Below are 22,832 nucleotides of genomic sequence, written 5' to 3' on the forward strand. Positions count from 1 at the left end.
CTAAGGGACTGCAGGGTGGAATCTTAGACTGGTTACTTCCCATTATCCAACTACCGGACGGCGACCGCCGCTCAGACTCAGAACCAAACTGATTAAAGGGAGTTCACGGGGCTGAAAGCCCGATCTCACTCGCCTAGGGCATCTACACGGTCGGAACTTTTAAAGCCGTCTCTTTTTTAACCTGTCCAAAATATGGAAAGAAGTACTCACCAGTCCGTTGAAACCTCCCTCGCCCCACCTGATTAAGTTGGTCCTACGAGTGTTGTGCCGTTGTGCCCCTCCCTGACTCCATCAGGCAACCAGGAGACGGTCAGACCTCCGACGAATAAGGTTGGTGGTGCCTGGCCCTCGCGCCGTCCACAGTTGTTGCCGGAGCTGAAGAGGTGGACCGGGCAAGGCAGTCAGCTAGAGTCCCTTCGTGGTCGCCAGAAATTGTTGTCCCCAAAGGACAGTGAGTTCATGCCCAGTGCGCTTGTTCCAATAAACACACAGGGGTGAAGGATCCAACTTAAACTTTATTTCTGCACAGAAAGTGGTGCTTGGCAATCGTTTGCAAAGTGAGCACCCCCACCCCAGTGGGCATCTGCCTTATATAGCTACGTAACAGGTTAAACTTGCTGATGTGATGAAATGTATAGCAAGCCCAGCAAGTAACCCCCTGCCTCCAGCTCCCCCCCCAAATAACCCCCCTTCCAGCTCCGGAACTTTGTTGATACAGCTTTTTCTTTTAGCGAGGCCAGAAATCAGCAACTATGCAACAAGCAATCTCCCGCAGCCTAAACAACCTACTCTATGCCCTTGGTTAGATAAAATACTTTTAAAAAACATATAAAGCTGTTCCCTGGTTAAAATGCAGTGAAAGTCCAGGGGTGCTTCATCAGCCTGAGCCCCCAAAGTCCTAGATGTAGCAAAGAAGTCAGGTCCCTTTAAAACATAACAGCCTCTTTTTGGTCCACAATACAGGCTAAGTCCTTCTTCCCCAAAGCCTAAAAAGCCTGAGTTAGGAAAAACAACCCTGGCTTTTCTCTCTCTCAAAAGTTCTCAGGCTTCTCTCCTCTAGCATCTCTCTCTTTCACCTGTGTATCTATTTTTAAGACAATCTCTGTGTCACGACGGGGTCCTGTAGGAGGGCTCTATGTGCCCATACTAGGGCTTCCCAATAGTGCCCCCTCTCTGGGGCTCACCACGCCCGCCCTGGGGCTTCTCAAACGCCCGTCTCTGGGGCTGGGGTCTAAGCACCCCATAAGCTGCGTCCTTAGTGGTGCTGGGACCCCCACGCTGCTGTGGGTCCCCTATGAGGATGCTGCGCCCTCACTGGCGCTGGGGTCCTCACACTCCCTGAGTCCCCTATGAGGACTCCTCCAACCACTTATAGCTTCACCCAAACCACCGGTATAACATCAAAACCAAACAGAAACTCGAGCCTCTTGGCTATAACCTAAACATAAGCCACCTGGCTATAATAACATTGCTCGACCTCTTAGCGCTGCCACCCTTTACTGCGCTAGAGCGGTACCTGCGGTCAGGCTTCCCCTCGCATCATTGCTCCAGGAGCTCATGCCTCTCTGGCTGCTGGCAGGGAACTGCCAGCCTGGCCTCAGCCCCTGGGCATTATAAGAGCCAGGCCTTGCCCCTTACAGCCAGCTGACCGCTGGCAAGTGTGGGTTATTTGCTGACTCCCGTTGCCCTGGCAACCAACAGCTGGGCTCCTTATGCACTACCCGAGCTTTTCCTCTAGCAGTTTTTCCTCTCTAGGAGCAGGGCACCTCGGTGCTCTGTGACACTCTGCTTTAAAGTCCCACCTTGGTACCAGAAACAGCAGAGTTTCCTCAGGTCCTGAGGCTGGAGTTAACTTGGTGTTATGGTGGGTCTTCATATGCAAAATGGCCCTTCGTTCTCTTAATAGCCCACTGGCCACTAATGGAGCACATAGGTTTTCTTCCAAAACAGTTAACCCCTTATTTCCCACGTACAAGCTAACCAGGGAAATGGAGGCATGTAATATTAGTTATGCCATGAACAAATTTAAACCAGAAATGCACCAATTGAACTATTTGTCATGTCCTCATTGTAAGAGGTGAAGCCCTTAAGCCTTCACCCTCTTCCTGTTCCTAAATTAAGCTGTTCTTGCATCTCAGACTAGCTGATGAGACCAGGGGTGGGAGTGAAATCCAGGTTCTGCTTTCATTTGGACTGGTAAGCCACTCAACAGTGCAGACAAAGGCTAAACTCTAAATGGTAACACCTTCCCACAAATTTCCCTCATAATAACCAGAAGGACAAACAAGTTCTCCTACAGTCCTCTGGGAAAGCACAAAGATCTATGAAAAATGCTCCCTAAAAATTCTCATCAGTACAGATGGTTTTAGTTCAATAACAGGAAAAATACTGTGATCCATATATGGCCTTGTAGAGTGGCTGTTCATACCTAGACAATGCTAATTAGATTGCTCTGAATCAAATGCTTATGATTCAGGGAAATTGCACTTTAAACAAATTTAGAGAAATGTAGTCTACACCGATAGATCTGTTCTGTTGTCATGAACTGAGCTCATAGGAAAGTACTTAAACTACAGATCTTATATAACAAGGAAACCATTGCTTCATTTTAAAACCAATCAGGGATACTTCACCTTAGAAGTACAAAGCTGATATTACTTGGAGTTTCAGCTATGTAGACAGGCATTATTGATGCAGGAAGAGAGACAATGAATAATGACCTAGAAGACATGACCTGAACATGAAAACCTTAAAAAATGGATTGTAGGGATATTGAATGGATCAGGGAAATAAAGTGAACTATCAACAAAGACAGAAAAACACCCTACTAAAGTCAATTAATATCTAAGGTGGCCAACCTGTGGTATGGGTACTGCTGCAAGTGGCACAAGCATCCTTGTGTGGGAGACTGGTGGGGGGAGGGGGAAAGGCAATGCAGGGTGCAGACAGAAATGCAGTTCCCTGCTGTAACTGAGAACACTTTGCAGGAAGTGTTCTAAGTTACAACGATCCGCCACAGATGAAAGTTGGTAAAGGGCAGAGGGGAATCTAGATGCTGGCTGGGCTGGCACAGTGGCAGATAGGACAGGAAGCAGAAAGCAAATAAGGCTTGGGGAGGAGACAGAATTGGGGCTTGGGGAGGGTGTAAGCCTAAATTGTGGCACACCTACCAAAAAGGCTGGCCCCTACTAATCTACACGATGAGAGAAAGGAGGAACAGGAAATTAAAACCAGCAGAAACAGAAATTTACTTCACTTAAAATCAGATACTGCATGTGAGTTATACTTTTCTGGCCAGATAAATTATCACGATAAAAACCTGTAAAGAGAAAAAAAATCCCATACAAAAGCTAACCATACTTCCCCCTCCCCCCCAACAACAAAACCAGTAATGGAACAGAGTGCATTCAAATCTCAAAGGCAGCAAAAAAAAAAGAAACTAGCAGACCAATCTAATTGAGGTTTCATGTTTTTGGTTACAAAAATCATTGTCACCTTTAGTCTGCTAATCACATATATTTACATGGTAGACACTCTAGTAAATTATACATATATTTTTCATTGACCTATTTCTGTTCCAGCTCATTAAATTGAGCTGCTTTCTACTTGCTACCCTCTGGCTAGGTGTAATAGTGTCCATGCCTTCTGGCTAGGTGATAATTAAATTCATTGAATAAGCTGCAAGTGGGTGGGAAAGGAACTATTTACACCTATTCCAAGGGGAGTGGCCCAATTAACACTTTGCTTTGGAACTTAGCTTTTAAAATGTTATTAAAACTTAAAATTAATTTTGAACTCTGATATTCTTCCCATGTTCTGGATGATTCATTTCTCCCTTTTGGGAATTATAAACCAACATTTTCAAATACAGGTGTCTAAAACTATGTACCTATTTTCACATTTAATCTCCTAACCACATCTGCATTTTTTAAATGTTAGAAAGCTAGCAAATTTCATCAGTTTCATTTTAAAGGTATGGTAAAGTTTGAATATCTGTCAATTAAGAATTAGAGATAGAGGACCAATGTTGCTAAAAATGTTACTTGCAATTGCTTCTTAAATACATCAGCTTAATTTCATAGATTTCATAGACCTTAGGGGCTAAAAGGGACCTTGTAAGATCATTGAGTCCAGGCCCCCTGCCATAGGCAGGAAGTCTGTGGGGATCAAATGATCCCAGCAAGATAAACGTCCAAATGCCTTTTGGATGAGTCCAAACTGGGTGCTTGCACCACCTCTGGGGGGAGTCTTTTCCAGACACTGGACACTCGGACTGTGAAGAAGTTTTTCCTTATGTTCAGTCTAACTCAGCCTTCTAGAAGTTTGTGGCCATTGGACCTTGTTATCCCTTGGGGAGCTCTGGTGAACAACTCCCAGATCCTGATGCATTCTCCTTAGGTACTTATAGGCTACCACCAAGTCCCCCTGAACCTTCTCTTCTCCAGGCTGAAGAGTCCCATGTCCCTCAGCCTCTCCTTGTAAGATTTTCTTTCTTGGCCTTGGATCATACAGGTGTTTCTCCTCTGGACTCTCTTGAGCTTACCCAAGTCCCTCCTGAAATGAGGGTCCAAAACTGGATGCAGTAGTCCAGTCGCAGCCTCACCAAGGCCGAGTTAAGTGGGAGGATGATGTCCCTGGTTTTGCTAGAGATGCATCAATGGATGCATGCCAGAGTTTGGTTAGTTTTGCCTGCCACAGCACTGCATTGGTGGCTACTGTTCATCTTGTGGTCAATCAAGACCCCCAAGTCTCTTTCAGTTATGGTGCTAGCGAGCGTAGCACTGGCGAGCCTATAAGTAAGATGCTAGTTGTTCCTCCCAGGGTAGAGCACCCTGCACTTCTCTATGTTAAATGCCATCAGGTTTTGATTCCTTCTCCATTCTTGCCTTTTTGCTCTCTCACTCCTGCAGTTTCTTCTACCCAGTCCCTAAATACAACTGGAAGGATAGAAAGTGCCTATATCTTATCCTTGTCTGTAACATAATGGTTACTGTGCTCTCTTGGGAGGTAGAAAATATGGATTTAAAGATTCTTAGGCTGAAGAAGAATGGAAGCTGGGTCTTCCAATTCCTTGGGGAGTGATCTGCCTACTAGGGCAGGGCTGTCCAGCTGGCAGCCCATAAGGGGCCAGCATGTGGCTCACAGACTGTAAGTGTAGGCTATTTCCTTTCCAATTGTCCTGTGGTAAGAGAGGGCCCAGGGGGCAAGACATCACCTGTGAAGCCCATGCTGGTGGTGTAGGAGGTTGTGTGCCTCCCATGGAGGTGGTGGCAGTCCATACGCTACCAGTACAGCCTTAGCAGTAGGTGGATCCCAGGAAGATTCGTGGCCCCCAGCAGCAGCAAAGTTGTACTAAGACATATAATGTGCTAGAAGCATCACAAATCCTGTTTAGAAGCAAGATCAATCCTGTTTAGTTCTTTGCAAGAACATCTGTAGGCAGCTACCCCCTCAGAAGATGATCCCAGGCACTGGGTTCTTATTGAATGGAGGTGCCAGGTATGAGAGGAACTCAGAGCTTATATTACAGAGGGAAAAGATTTCAAGCATACAGCCCTGTTTAATGTTTTGCATTTGTTAAATGTAAGCATCTCCCTGCTGATCAACAAACGTATTTTCTATACCACTCTGAGGTGCCTAACTCTCCCCATAAATTACACGGGGAAGCCTAAATGCCTACTTCTTGGTTTCAGATTATAAGGTACCTGAACTTTAGCAAAAAGTTATGCATGGACAGACTTAAATTTTGGACACACAAAGTTCTTTTTGGATTTGGTCCTAAGTATCCTTTGTATAACATTCGCTGTACCTTATCCAAGCCCCCTAAAATTAATAGCCAAATTCCCACTCTCTCACTGACTTCAGGGAGGGTTTATGCTGGCCACTAAATAAACAGGATTTTTTCAGCTTGTGTTGCTACCAGCCCAGTATACTATTGGCCATTTTTGTTGGAGAAAAAAAAAAGCATACTTTTGGCTCACATTCTGGTTATGGTCCACTGAACCCTGCACAGTACTGCAACCTAGCTAGTGCTTCCCTGGTCTATGTTTGTTCATGCAATTGCACAAAAACTGGGCATATTCTTAGGAAATACATTAGTTTAAAAGAAAATGCATTTTCCCAGAAAGCACATTTTGCCAAAAAATTTCCAAAACATCACAGAATGGCTGAAGAATTACTTTTGAATCAAGTTTTATTATCTTACTTGATTAGAGTCACCCATTTACACAGATGAAAGTCCATCAGTTTTGTTCGCAATTTTTTTTCTTTTTGGTTGCTTATGATTTCATCAAATAGAAGCACATGCTGTGCCCATCTTGATCCTTCATGCTCTGGCATAGAAATGGCTGAAAATAAGGTGAAAGCACTAGTCAGAGCACCTGCTTCTGCCCTATAAAATGATTTAACAGCTTCCACTTAAAAAGATGAATATGTATTTATAAGAATGAGTGCAAATAACTTAAAACCCACCAAATTTCAATGCCTAGGCACTAATTATAGTGTGTGTGTCACATAAGGACAAATCTAATACATTTCTAGAAGAAGATGCTTGGTAATTGAAGGCTGTAGCCAAGATGCTACGTATCTTACTGCAATTAACAGGAAGAAAAACTTATAATGTAAGGTTGTACTTGAAATTATTTTGATTACTTTATAATTAAGGATTCCCACTGTTTTTAGCCACTGATTTCAATACTCTGCAAGGCATTTCTGCTTTGCCCCTTATAGAAATATCCTCGAACTTGAGGTTTAACTACTATGCATACTAAAGCTTGACAAGATAGGGGTAAATAACTTAAAACATGTATTTCTAGGAGCTTCTACTATTCTATCTATCCAGAATCATGGGTTTGATTTTCTGTGGGGTAGCTGCACCTTAGTGCTTTGAACTGAAAAGTAGAAGTAAAACAGATTGAAATAGAATTAATGCTCCAAAGACCCTGATCAAGGTTAAGAGCATCATAGTTCAAATCACAGGTATGTCATCAATACAATATCTGACCCCCCACTCGAAATATTTTGCTCTAATTTAATGCTGGAGTGTCAAATTCACCCCATGCCCTGGGCTAGATCTGACCCACAGGGCTCCCTACAGGCCAGATCCAATTTGGGTCATGGGACAGTTGCATTGTGGCCAATGGTAGATCCAATCCAGGACAAAGGGCATGAGGTGGCAGCTAAGGGGCCTGGTGGCATTAGGACAAGTGGCTGCTTGTAGCAGTGGTGGCAACAGGCCAGGCAGCTGTGGTACAAGCAAGGCTGTGTCAGCACAGCCCTTGTTCACCTTTCTGCTACCATGCCCACTGGAACCGAGGGACTCCATATTCTATAGCAGGCCACATCCCCAACTTCCCTGGAGAAAATGACACCAAGGACTGCATTTGATCTGTGAGCTATATGTTTGACATCTCTGCTCTCATGTAACAGCATTTTAAGGTTTCTCATCTTATTCTGATTGTTTTATATAATTTTGACTGATTTTGATAGCAAATCCAGTACTTTCATTTGATTTTGTGATGCCGTATACTAGAAAATTAGCTCTATTGCACTATCTAAAATAATAATTACATCTTCTCTCTCCCCAGATCTGTAGTGACCCCTACATTCACACTGTTTAAAACTCCATGATTAAGGATTCTTGACCTTTTTTTTTCAAGCCCTGTTCTATCCATTGTAGCATGTATTCAAATCTTGTGCAGAGGAGTGTTGAAGGAGCATGAAATTGTGGCTGATTCCATCTACATGTATGCATATCACAGTTCTAACCAGGTGAAAATTGCAGTTAGCTGTCAAAGTGAAGTACATTTGTTTCTTATGCCATAGGAAGACACTTCATTCCATTAGCTTTGTACATGCACTCTGCCTAGTACTGTGTTGCAGTATTTTATAGAAAACAAAAACTTTTGGTCCTGAATCACTTTCTTCTTGCTGCCAACTGCTTTCTCGCATCTCATTGTCCTTCAATTCCATTAATTTCCCAGATCAAAATACCACTTCTGATTACAACCCAATTTCCAATTATTTTCCTGAACATTGTCCATACCATCCATAAAATAAGGCAAGGCTTTTCTGGGTGGTGGGGCGGGGTGGGAGAAAATCTTACAATTAAGATTACTTCTACAATATATATATGCATGAAGGGCTGATTTCAAGTTGCTGAGGCAACTTTAATTTTGGAAGACTTAACCCTGAACTGCTCAACATGACACCATAAACAGAAATCTAGATTTTTGTTTATGTCTCTTTGTGTGACAGTTACATTTATTCAGTAACCTTGGGTGTGGGGGGGGGGGGGGACTTTCAAAGAGAGGGAGAGGGGTCAGGGATGCAAAAAAAAAAAAAAAAAAAGGGATCAAAAAAAAAAAAAAAATAGTTACTGCCCAGTGACAGCTGACTTCACTGCTGCCATCAGTACTGTGGCAGCCAGTACTGCTCTGTGCACCACTACTGCCCAGGGCACAGAGCTGCCCTGCTACACCTCTGCATTTACATATTCATAAAATCAAGCTCTTTATATATGTCTAACAATATCCTATTGAATTGCACATATACTTATACAAATTAAATAAAACAGTCGACTCTGGAGCGGAAGAAGACAAATTCAGATCAGTTCAGTACTAATGACCTATTCTTGGCCCCGAGGCCTCGCTCACCAACTAGGAATTCCATCCTGGACCTACCTAAGAAACATTCCCTGAGGATAGTTTCATTGAAACCAGTACAACTGCATGAACAATTTTAGCACCATTTTCCCAATCAGCTCAATTTCCTAGTCACTTGTACAAAGCAAACAACACTATGTTGATCTCCCATTGTAAAATCTGTACTTTTAACTTCTCTGACTCCTTCCTACCTGTCCCAAATCAATGGTTTCTTTCTATTTTAATTCTGCTTTATCTTTCTCTATACTTTGTATTCCTATCTGTTCCTAATTTAGTTCCACGTATCTGATTTTCATGCCTTCCCGTGTTGCCCTGAGGGGTCAGGCCAATGCTCAGGATTTCAATATTGCACTGATAGACAGGAGGGCATGGTGTACAATTGCACATATACAAACACACAAATCAGTTAGGTGCATATACACACATACTACCAGCTCAGGCACATACACATTTAAACCAGCCTAGGCAGATGCATACCTATTACCAATTCAAGCACATACACTATACACCCCAGAAGTTAGACACAGATCACTAATTCGTATATCATGCACACAATGCCCCCCCCACACACACACACACTAGCCACTCAGATACACACACGTTCAAAATAACTAGTTTAGGTTCATGCACACCTATCACCAGTTTAAGCCCATACATGCTACACACACCAAATTTAGACAGAATTAGTTACCAGTTACCAACACCTGCACATTCAATACACATATGTGGCTTACTAATTCATATACCACACACACACACACACACACAATGATATCTATATATGTATTTACTAATTTAAACACATACCACCCACCTACACATCCACACAGGTGAGCTCCTAAGTTGGGTATTGTGATATGTATGCATGTATGTATGTATGTGCTTGGTGTACTTGGGATACCTGGGGAAAGTTAAGGAAAGAAAGTAGAAGTGTAGGGAGTTAAAGTTACCAGGACTGGGATTAGAACCAGTAGACTACAGGGGCCTGGGCTGAAGAACTGAGGCTCAGGGGTAACTTTAGGTTATTTGATCTTAATTGATTAAAAGACAATGCCCAAAGCCTGCAGAACAGGGAAGCATGCCAGCACAGAGTCTGGGACTGGAGCCAGAGCTACAGGAGAGCTGAAAAGGTAGGTGGGGAGAGGGAAAATGGGACTAAGGGAAAGTGTGGGTGTTAAAGAAGGGCTCTGGGTGTGGGGAGCCAGAGGATGGCTCCGGGGCAGCTAGAGAAGTTGCAGGGAGTGGCAGTAGGTGTTGAGAGCTGGAGAAAGGCTCCAGCTGATGGAGAAAACTGCAGGACAGCTAAGAGGAGGTGGGAAGCTGCAGGAGGGGGAGGAGGGAGGATTACAGAAGGTGTGGGCGAAGCCTAAAAAAGAGAGACGGACAGCTGACAATCACAGGCTTCATGCAGGGGCTAGAGTCCACTGAAAACCAGGAGGAGAGAGAGAGAGAGAGAGTCCAAATTCTAGGAGGAGGTGTGCAGGTAATATCTACCTATCGAGGCTGGAAAGGGATCCTTGTCCAGTACGTGTTATCCAGAGGGGAGTCACCTGCAGGGCCTCTGGGTGGATAGGTGGTGTGGCATGGTGCTGGTCCAGATGAAGACAGACCCAGTGGGATGCCCTCTTTGCTGCCCCTTTTTAAAGGGGCAGACCTTGTGTGACCCTAATGACAGGAGGCATGCCCAGGCAAGGGTCAGCCCCTGATGTACTGAGCATGTGTGCTCCATGCAGAGATATGCAGTTTCAGGTGTCTGTAATGGTGACAGTTGCTGTTTCTGCAGGGTCTTTTGTCTTTCAAATGCTCGTCTTGTCTCTGTTCCTGGGTGAGGTCCGTGGATCCTGGATGAATCAATGCGAGGTGATGGCCCAGTCATTACAGGCCATTCAGTAGAGGCCTGCTACCATGTATTTCAATCATTTCCAATCATTCTCATTCACCGGGAACCAATTTACTTGGGAGGGATGTGTGACTCATACAGTTGTGACACAGGGGATGCCCAGGCAGAGGACAGAAGATGGAGGCTTGACATAGAAAATGGAAACTTGACATGACTTTGGTTCACTTACAAACACAGGCCTAAACCATAAAATATCCATATCAAACAATAAAAATCTATACAAAAATGATAATAATACAATATACAACAGTAAGAATCAATACAAACCTAATAATTATACAATATAAAAGTGTGGATATCCAATACCAAAAACTTGCTACCAAAATAAAAATGTTTAAAGCTTATCCTAAGTCTGAGCTCACTTATACTTATCTATTGGGAACAGAGGGAGAGAGAAAAAGTCAGAAATGCTTGGGGAAGGGGAGGGACTGCATTTTGCAAAAAAGAAAAACTGGAGGTTTTGCTACACCTGGATCGCTCCACACTATTTTATACTCTGCAGACTGCCTTTCCCCAGACTGTAGCTTTTGTCTCCCTTCAAATCCAGACTCTCTTGACAAGCACTTCTCTCTTCCTTAGAAACTTCTCCCTGCTTATATAAAATGCAAATTTAGATCTGGGAACAAGACTTGGATCTGCATGGTCACAGACTGGCCCCATGCAGTCCAAATCAGCTTAGTGTACTGCATGCAGTGCATGAGGCTGGATCAGTGCATGTTTCATATAGCATGCTTGGTGCAGGCAGGCAGCATGCTGAGCAGTTCCAGAGCATGCACTGCACCTGGCATCTAGGGCTGTAGCCAGCGTGCATGCTGGCTCTGGTGAAGAGGGATGGTCTGTGATCCCAGTCTGGCTTGTGGACTGACCCTATGCCCTTCATCTGCTGGATGAGTTTGGTACCCATGCCATAGCCAATACGATTTGCCTACACAAGCAAATCCTCTCCCTACACCAAAGCAAAGGCAGTCAACCAGAATTCTCAACCACCAGAGTATAATCCTGAAAAACGTATAAAGATGAGAAGATACTTTAATTGTACACACACTTAACTGGTTTACTTATTGCTCACTTAGCAATGTCTGCCAATAAATGCTATTTAAGTCCACACATACTGCTAAATGTTATGATATCCTTACACAATGGCACAAAGGCAACTGTAATGTACGAAAATCAAGAGTCTGACTCATTCAACATCAACAACGGAGTGAATCAGGGCTGCATACTGGCTCCCACATTGTTTAATATTTACTTATCATTTCTGCTTCAACACATATTCTGTGATGTTCGAGAGAATGTCCATCTCAGCACTATACATGATGGAGGACTGTTTAACATTGCAAGTTTCAGAGCTAAGATGAAGGTGAAGGAGATCACCATAAGGAACCTGTTGTTTGCAGATGATGTAGCCCTTGCGGCTCACAGTACGGATGCCCTACAACATCTTATTATCATGTTGTCTGACTCATGCAAAATTTTTGGGCTAGCAATAAATTTGAAGAAGACTTAACATGCACCAATGGTCTTCATAACCAGATCCAGATAACATGCTACATGGTACTCATCTGGATATTGTTGACCAGTTTTTATACCTTGGCTCTACTGTTACCAGCAATGTAGATCTTGATGCTAATAGAATCAGCAAAGCAGCCAGGAACTTTGGTCTTTTGCAAGACACAGCCTGGAACAATAACATGTAGCAAAACCCGCAGTTTTTCTTTTATTTATTTATTTTAAAATGCATTCCCTTCCCGTCCCCAACCATTCCTGACTTTTTCTTTCCCTCTCTATTCCCTATAGATAAGTATAAGTGAGTTCAGACTTAGGATAAGCTTTAACATTTTTATTTTGGTAGCAAGTTTTTGGTTTTGGATATCCATTGTTTTATATTGTATTATTATTAGGTTTACATTGATTCTTACTGTTGTATATTGTATGATTATCATTTTTGTATTGATTTTTATTGTTTCATATGGATATTGTATGGTTTAGGCGTTTGTTTGTAAGTGAACCAAAGTCATGTCAAGTTTCCATTTTCTATGTCAAGCCTCCATTTTCTGTTCTCTGCCTGGGCATCCCCTGTGGTTCAACTGTATGAGTCATGTACCCCTCCCATGTAAATTGGTTCCTGGATGAATGAGAGTGACTGGGATTGATTGAAATACAATGGTAGTAGGCCTCTACTGAATGGCCTGTAATGACTGGGTCATCACCTCGCATTGATTCACCCAGGAACCACAGACCTCACCCAGGAACAGAGACAAGAATCCAGCATTTGAAAGACAAAAGACCCTGCAGAACCAGGACCTCTACCTTTGTACCCCACCATTACAGACACCCGAAAATGCACATCCCTACTTGGAACACACATGCTCAGTACAACAGGGGCTGACCCTTACCAGAGCATGCCTTCTGTCACTAGGGTCACACAAGGTCTGCCCCTATAAAAAGGAGCAGTGAAGACAGACCCAGTGGGACGCCCTTTCCATCTGGATGAGCACCATGCCACACCACCTATTCACCCAGAGGCCCGGCTGGCAACCCCCCTCTGGACAACACCTGCTGGACAAGGACCCCTTTCCAGCCTGGATAGGTAGATATTACCTGCACACCTCCTCCTAGAATTTGGACTCTCTATCTCTGTCTCTCTCTCCCCTCCTGGACTTCAGTGGACTTCCTGGACTTCATCCCCTGCACCAAGCCTCTCTAACCCCTGCTGCCATTGTGTGTGGGTGTGAGAACCAATAAGACATTGTGTCACTGTTTCCCCTGTTCAATAAAACCACTGTCATTTGCAAACCCCAGCTGGTTCATGTTTTACTGAATCCCAGTTCCTTCCTTATCTTAAATTCCAGCCTCATTCTCTCTCTCTCTCAGCTCCAGCCCCCACCACTCTTCACTAGTTTCCTGATCTCCTCTCAATTCCTACTGCCTTTTCCCTGTGACTTTCTGCTGCCTTTCTTGGCTTTCCCACTGCCCCTGCTGCCTTTTAGTCTCCCCTGCTGCTTTTCCTGCAATTTTCTGCTGTCTGTCTCTCTGTTTTCAGGGTTCCCCCCCACCTTCTGTAGTCATCCCCCCTTCCCTGCAGCTTCCCAGCTCCTCGTGCCTGTCCTGCAATTTTCTCCAGCAGCTGGAACCTTTCTCCAGCTCCCAACACCTACTGCCACTCCTTGCAACTTCTCTAGCTGCCCCGGAGCCATCCTCTGGCTTCCCACACCCAGAGCTGCTCTTTAACATCCCCACTTTCCCTTAGCCCCATTTTCCCTCTCCCCACCTACCTTTTCAGCTCACCCATAGCTCTGGCTCCAGTCCCAGCCTCTGTGCCAGCATCACTCCCCTGTCCTGCAGGCTTTGTCTTTTAACCAATTAAGAAGAATTAACCTAAAGTTACCGCCAAGCCTCAGTTCTTCAGCCCAGCCCCCTCTAGTCTACCAGTTCTAAGCCCGGTTCCACTGACTTCCATTTCCCTACACTTCTACTTTCTTACCTCAACCTTTCCCCAGGTATCACAAGCACATCAAGCACATACATACATACATACATTTCACAATACCCAACTTAGGAACTCACTTTTGTGTATGTGTAGGAGAGTGGTGTGTGTGTGAATTAGTGAATAGATATATATACACATATATAGATATCATTGTGTGTGTGTGTGGTAGGTATATAAATTAGTAATCCACGTATGTGTATTGGATGTGCAGGTGTTGGCAACTGGTAAGTGATTCTGTCTAAATTTGGTGTATGTAGCATGTATGGGCTTAAACTGGTGATAGGTGTGCATGAACCTAAACTAGTTATTTTAAACGTGTGTGTATCTGAGTTACGAGAGAGAGAGAGAGAGAGAGAGAGAGGCATTGTGTGCATGATATATGAATTAGTTTTCTGTGTCTAACTTCTGGGGTGTATAGTGTATGTGCTTGAATTGGTAATAGCTATGCATGTGCCTAGACTGGTTTGTATGTGTATGTGCCTGAGCTGGTAGTGTGCATGTGTATGCACCCAAATGATTTGTGTGTTTGTATATGTGCAATTGCGTCACACCCTCCAGTCTAACAGTGAAATATTGAGATCCTCAGAGTTGGCCTGACCCCACAGGGCAACAAACAAACTGTCAACTAAAATGATAATCCAAATGTATGAGATATGCTTTATTCACTCTTCTATATGGCTCAGAAACATAGATGTACACCAAACAGACCAAAAGACTGAACAGCTTCATATCAGATGCCTATGTTAAATTCTTTGAAGAAGAGGGCAAGATAGGGTAGCAAATGTGGAAATAATGAATCATGCTGATGTGTCATTCATGGGAATGTTGATTAGTATGGAAAGACTCAGGTGGCTTGGTCATGTTAAGCAAATGCTGGATCACAGAATCCTGAAGAATGTGCTGTATTCTGAAGCTTGCAAAGCATTTAGACAAAGAGGCAAACTGCTGTGCAGGTTTTGGGATGCTTGTAAAGATGACTTGGCATCCTTTGAAGTTTCTGTGGATGACTGGGAAAGGAGTGCAAAATGCTGCTCTGGTTGACTGAGTCAGCTTGCAGGTGTAGTGAGGCACTGCAGGACAGACTGGATTGAGTTTTGTGATAACTAGCATCCAAGGAGGAAAAAATCTGCTGCTCAGATTCAGAGCATTACTAGTGCATGGGTGTGCCCTACCTGTGGGAAGGACTGTTGCTTGCACATCGGACTCAGCAGCCATCAAAGAGATCATTGGCACATAGAATCATAGAAGTAGGGTCGGAAGGGACCTTGTAGAGCTTCAAGTCCAACCCTCTGCCTGGGCAAGAGGAAAACTGAGCTCAAATGACCCCAGCCAGGTAGGCATCGAGCCGCTTCTTAAAGTCCCCCAGGGTAGGAGCCAGCACCACTTCCCTTGGAAGTTGGTTCCAGATCCTAGCCGCCCTAACTGTGAAGTAGTTCTTATGGAAGTCTAATCTAAACCTACTTTCCAACAACTTGTGGCTGGTATTCCTTGTTTTCCCCGGGGGGGCTAGGGGAAACAAGGTCTCCCCCAAACCCTTCTGGTCCCCCCTAGTGAGTTTATAGACGGCCACAAGGTCCCCCCTCAGCCTTCTCTTATGAATACATACACCATGATCTTTAAAGAATGATGGTGCCAATTGATTGGATGTCTGCCAATAAATGCTTTTTAAGGAGCTGTAATTTTCAATAAGAAGTTACCCCTTCTTGAATGATTTTGCTCTGCCACTAACTAGACTGAATATGCTACTACACTTACTTTATCATATAAAGGCTCCTGATAATACATCTTCACTCCTACTTTATAGCCCTCATCCATCCTTCCTAGCAGACTGCTTCCATTTCTATGAAGTCTTTTCTCTGGTATTTAGCTCAGCCTGCTTCTTCCTCTCCCTGACCTGAGGAAGAGTGCTTGATTCTGAAAAGCTTGTTTAACAGTTCTTCCAACTATACAGGTGGTCTAAAAAAAGATATTTCAAAACAAATTAATTACTTTGGGTCATTTTTTTGGATTGACTTAAAACCTTTGTTAGACTCAAACATCATATTTTGCTTCTTTAAAGAAAATGTTGAATCCTATATTCCTGAATATTTTCAGAATTGCATAATACATTCTCCAAGCCTTTATTTTATTTCCAGTTTAAAACTTGGGGCACAATTCTAAACATCAGACTTCTAATAGCTGGTTAATGAAATATATTCATATACATGCACATACCAGCATTTGAAAGAATAAAGGAATGTAATTGAATTGACTCTCTTCTATCATATACTGTTATGAAGTATAAGAGGAAATTCACTATGGGGTCTGTACAAAGCTGCTGTTCTTCCCACCTAATGAGCTGGTCTTATTTAATTTCTGATGGTCCTCTTAGGAACAATCTTTAGGGACATTGCTCTTATAAGTGCTTCATTAATGGTTATAAGAAAGTGATTTACCTATATTCAGTCTTTACAAAACATACTGCACAGATTTGGTTATCTTGGTCAGTCAGACTGCTATAAGAGCAGAACAATCAAGTAGGTACTGAAGCACATAGTTCTACTTAATTTTACCACTAATACTTTTTCAATAATTGCTTAAATAGTTTCCTTTATTTATTCTTCTATTATTGGTGCCCTGAGACCTAAAACTGTTCAAGCAGGAAAATTACACATGCACTACCGATTTTTTGGGAAAGGTGAAGTTTCAGTTTCTTTATCTACTTTTATCATTCTTCAAATCAAACTTAATTTTTTTGCAGTAGGCCCCAGTTCTGATCAAGATGCAATATTAAAGTGCTGGCTTCATCATAGGGACACTGCTGTTCAAGAGAATTAGATCTAGGCATTGCTGAAGTTATGTACTGATGTGGGTGTAATTATAGAGAAGAAAGCTAGGCACTATACATACAAGAACATAGAGGGACAATATTTCTTTTCTGTAACAAATTATTATATCTTGTCTATGCACAGGTTTAGTTTGCTTTATTTTTTTTTCAAAATTGATTAAAAAAACAAATTATCATAGACTGCAACTTCATTGTGCTAGGCTCTGTATAAACACAGATCAAAGAGGAAGAGAGCAGCTTTAATTAAAGCACCTGCAGCATCTTGTGTATCAGTGTCCCCATGCTTTAAAATGGCAGTGGGGGCATTTTAACTAAGCTCATAAAACAAGCTTTAATTAAAGTTCCCCCACCATCATTTTGAAGTGAGATGTGAAAGCTGGTTGGAGCACGCTAATTAGCATACTGCAGCAGACTCAATTAATCGAGTCTGCTCCGACGCACTGTAATTACAGCACATGGGAACAGCTTCCTGCACATCTTCATGCACCCTAATTTAATTAAAGAACTGGTTTACATGAATTTAGCTTAATCTAACCAAATTAAGCTAATAAAATGGGAACCATTTAAATCTATTGAAGGGGGTTTCACTATTTTAGCAAAACTACAGGAAAATATTTAGATAAATCTTGAAATGGACTGAAACAAAGAAAGAATTGAAAGAGAAGAGAACCAATAAATGGCTTGGAGCTTTGATGTTTGATGATGCTCCGCTCAGTGGCTGTTGTTCATGTTTAATGGCCTGTCCAAACAGGTTTCTATCTAAAATTCTTCCTTCAACACTTTGCTAACCTTGCCCAGTAACAACCACATATACTATGACAATAGTATTCCCATTCAATAAAAAGCTATAAATGTGGCAAACACTACAAAACAAACATGCAAAAGGGGAGAGGATAGATAAATATTTCCAGTGTCAGACCATCTTTTCTTGATGCATTCATAATTGAGAGTGCAGTCTGGCTGTTATGATAACCTGTTGTTCAAAGCCACAATTTGATTAGCAAGTTGGTCCTTTTAAGATTATGTCAAGAGTGGTGCACCAGTTTCCAAGAGTGAAGAGCTGAGTCTTTGGTATTGTATCACACATCAAAATTTTGTTGTATCTATTCTGTTAAAGGGGCTAGGGACTAATTTGTCAGGGAGGAAAAGATAATAAAGGGGATGATAGAAAATAGAATGGGGTGAAGAGGCAGAGCAGAAAAGTTACAGTTTGAAAACTGCCTTTTCCCAGAAGCTCAACTGTCATTTTAGCAGCATGCCAAGTTCATTCCAGCCATTTTCTAGAAAATGCTACATTTCTAGAAAAAAATAATGCTCTCATGAGAAAACAATTGGGTTTCTTCTAAATGATAAAGAGGTGTTTTTTTCTCCATGCAGTTGCTTTCATCATACTTTAATACCTGGCTGATCTGCTATTTTGACTTGTCTCATTTTATCATGAAGACCAAGAACAACTTAATATATTTTCAGAGGCTTGGTTCCAAAGCTCCCTGAAATGAACAGAATGATCAGAAGTCTAGAATGGAAGTTCTCATGGGGTCTTTTGAACAAATGGTTGCCTATGAAGGTAGGAGACTAGACTTAGTGCCCTGGGAGGTCCCTTCCTGTATTGCATCCAAGTTTTCTCCAAAGCCCACTTAGTTTAGCTTGTGATAATCTAAATTAAAGAGATAGAAGCTGTCATGCTTAATGTAGTACATTACTACAATAACATCCAACTTCTGAACTAGCAGGAGCTGCATGCCCCAGGGGTGGGAAAAGGATAGGAAGCCTGGGGACACTGCCAGTAATAGCAGGAGAATGATGGCAAGAATGGCACCCAAACCTGGGGCCCAGGAGAACCACATGCAAATTAACTCTTCATGTTACCCACAGGCCACCAGTTACAGTTCTGTATTATTCTAATAAAAATAAGCAGGGCATGATTAACACCTTCACATTTTAGCAGTAATAACAGAGGACAGAAGAGAGTTCAGGTTTATTCTACTTTAATAGTGTACTTCTATTAGTTATGTAGTATTGTCATTTTTTTATGTGGAGACCCACACCCAACTCAAGGAAATTGCCTTAATTTGATAGCATCATGACTTTATTAGAATTATTATACAGTGTCAGAGCTATGCATTGGACTTCCCAGAAATACAGGAAACAAATCCTTGCCCAAAGGCTTTTAAAGTCTGAATTTTGACAGGTTGCATTTCATGCTGGGTAATCTTCAAAGGAGACTTAGTATTTATAGGACCAAATATGCTATATATTAAAGTCTCCTAATTTGGATTCAGAATAATTGCTAATACAGGCAGAATATACACTTACCATAAGAAGACACTAAAGATTATCTGTTAGTGGGACCAAATTCCTGGTACTTTTCAGGAATTGATTTTTTCTTTTTAATGTTGAGTTGTCAAAACTAGAATGTTTCACAAGATCACGTACACTAGTCTTGACGAGCATTGAATTTGTGTTCAAAGTGAGAACAGAAAGTGGTCATGACATTGTGAATCAACATTAAATATATTTACATGTTCCTGTTCTAAAAGGACTATAGTAATACAGAAGCATTGCTTTTATGAAGGAAAAGACTAAAAATAGTTTATTTTGGGAAGTTCTAAATATTTTAAATTCATTTTATTTTCCCTTCCATTCTCCTTATACTTTGGAATATTATACCTTGTATTTTTGACAGGACTGTAAAACTGGGTAATATTTGAGGCTGTATTATTCTTTTGAAATGTTAGTGACTTCTTTTTTAAAGGAAAAATCCCTTGCTTGCAAAATAGGAGAGGTATCTTTGATGGAGAGTGAAAGAAAAATGTTTTAATAAAAGAACCAATCTTAAGAAAACAGCACTCTATAAGAATACTGTGACATAGTACATAAATCTTTACAACAACGTTTTTTCTTCTTGTATGTTAAAAAAATGAAAACCCGATTAAAATTAAAAAAATCTTGCATGATGTTGAAGAGCACAAAACAAAACCCAGAGTTTTCAATGGTTCAGATCTTTATATCATGCACTTCAAAGTTTTAATCTAAAATCTGTTTCAGAGCTGCATAAATTCATGCTGTAGAAATGTCTGTTGTAATCTTTCTGAAAATATGTGTGAAAAAACTCACAAACATTCTTACACCACTCCTATTCCTTCCCCCTCTGCTTAGTTTTGGATTAACAGAGGTATAATTTTATCTTTATAATGTAAGTTCTGGTTTCAAAAGTTCCCAGAGTCAAAATGATTTATTTCTATTGGCCTATACTGTGAAAAATAATTGCACATTTTTAAATAGTAGAAGTTCCATGGTAGTGGCCTCAGTATGTTGTGCTATCTGACACCTTTGTGTCAGCACAACAGTAAAGATACATATATGTTTGCTCTGAATGCAAACGACAAGTAATACTAAATACAATAAATAAAGAAATATGAAAACATAAAAAGAAATGATAAGAAGTATAAGGCTTCACAGATACAGGTCCCTGAGAGGTTACTTCAGGGCATGGCTCTAATCCTCTCAAAATATTTGAAGTAGCTTTGGTGGGTAAATACTGTAATCAGCTATTCAAGTCAGATGCAATCTGGATTGAAGTCTACACATTTGAGATGAAGACTTTTGTGAATATTCTTGCAAACTTAAACCCCCCATATCCAGCAAAATAGCTAAGGAGTCAAATCATGTGCTTAAATATTTGAAAAGTCCAATTGATTAAAGGTGAAGTTTTTGATGAACAGAACACAAGAAGCTGTCAGTGAACAGGTTAAAAAACCCCTCTCTATTGAACATCTGTAGGTTTCTTGTCAAGATTCCTATTGGTCAAAACACTGGATTTGTGTTCTTTTAATTTTAGACTGCTAGTTTCATTAATAGATTTGTTCAGGGAATGAAAGCTCCTAAAACTTATCTAAAAGGCTTGCATACACAGGCTTTCACTTTTTTTGTTTGATTTTTTTGGAAAAGTACTTCTTTCCCCCTCCCACATACCTAATGTAAGCAGAATCATTTTATATTTATTCCATATATTGAATATGATTGTTAAAAAGGCCACTGCCTTGATAAGAAACCACTTCAAATCTACAACATAACAGAATTTCAGTACACATAAACTACTTTCAAAATGGCCAAAATAGGTTTAAGATAAACCTGGATGGATGTAGTATTAGACTCAACTGATTAGGGTTAGATCGGTTTATTAATCTTCTGTCCCAGATTCAAGTCAACTCACAGTCCTGCAGTGTGGGAATACTACATTGTCTCTTTAAGGGAAGTTACTGGAAGTTGAAATGAGAGCACATGTTTTGTTATCTAGAAGTGGCTAAGATCAGTTGAGAGCAAACAGAGCTGTTGGTTGTTGTAAAGAGTTGTCTGTAAAACTTTGCTAGAGTCTTTCACGAAGATAATAAACAATATTTGCTTTTATAAAGAAGGTGTACTTCTTAATAGCACTCATCATTACATGGTTCTAGGAGTGGGGTGCAAGGAAAGAGAAGAGGAAGATAAGAAACTGCTGAAGAGATGGAGTATCTGAAAACCCCCAAGGAGCTAAATCTCTCAGGTAAAGCTGCTGAATCATGTAAACAAAGTTTTAACATATACATGGAAGCAACAAGGTATGCAGCAACAGAAGATGAGCCAAAAATAGCCATATTCCTGAATGTAGTTGAACCTGAGGCTGTTGATGTCTTTAATAGCATGCAGCTGAACCAGGATAAAAGGAAAAGCAACTGTGTTAAAGAAGTTGGCAGAATACTTCATACTAAAAATAAGTGAGACATTTGAGAGAGAGAAGTTTTTCAAAAGACTCCAAAAACAGGGTGAATCCTTTGAGGAGCTCCTGAAGCTGATGAGCCAGGACTGCAACTTCAGACAGCTAAATAAGTCTATCATATGGGATCAGACTGTAATAGGCATTGGAGATTTGAAAATACAGGGAAAAAAAAATCTTTTGAGGATGTGAATTTGACTTTAGACAAAGCAGTGAGAGTGTACCATGCAGCAGAAGTTACTTGCTAGGGGTATGCAAAGCTTACGTCACTGATTCGATTTGGAGAAGCTTTGGCCCAATTTAGAGGCTGAATCACCAAATCTGAACCAAATTGGTTCAGACAAAAAATCCTGTTCCAATTGATTTGGAGCCTCCAAATCGATAGCATATGAACTTCACTTCATTAACCTCCTAGATACAGAAACTCATGGATTCAATATAGACAAGAGATTTATGACACTATAACTTGCCCAACATCTGACTCCCCAGGCACCTCTCCACTTTTACCTGCTACATCCCTGTCTCCCCCCCGCACACCCTCCCCCAAGCTTGTCTCTCATCCCCTGATGCCCCAATTTATATCTTCACTGACTGGCTTTCTTGCCTGCATTGCATGCCAGCCTCTGGCTTCTTTACTATTCATTCCATCCAGGAAGAGTCCACACACACCAACTGCAGATGCTTCCTCAGCCTGACAAAGGTTTTTTAAACCCAAAAGCTTGCTAAGATATATTTCTCCAGCTATTCAGTTGGTGTTATAAGTGATATCATAGGTACCCATAACTGGTCTATGCTGGGACCAGGACCCAAAGGGGGGGTCAAAGGGCCAGAGGCCCACTGCAAAGGAATGCCTAGAGCAAGTGGCTTGGGATTCTGACTGGCCTGAAGGTGGGGCCAGGGCCTAAGGGTAAGCCAAAGTCCCCAGAGAGGGGACTACAGCTGGAGGGGATGAAGGATGCAACCTGCAAGGCATGGGCCTCAGTGTAAGAGAAGGTACAGAGCTGTGGAATGGATTTCATCTCAAGACATCTAAATGGGCAACCTCCTGCCTGGGTTGCATCAGTTTTCCATCAAGGTGTGGCAGGAAAAGAGAGGCAGGCAGCTGGCCCAGAAATAGGTGGGTGGGCAGAGCTCTAACCAGCAACAGGAAGGCCCCCTGTTACAGGCTACCATCCCTTCTGGTTTCATCCCGCTCT

The sequence above is a fragment of the Alligator sinensis genome, unplaced genomic scaffold, assembly GCF_000455745.1.
Source record: "Alligator sinensis unplaced genomic scaffold, ASM45574v1 scaffold751_1, whole genome shotgun sequence".
NCBI lineage: Eukaryota > Metazoa > Chordata > Crocodylia > Alligatoridae > Alligator > Alligator sinensis.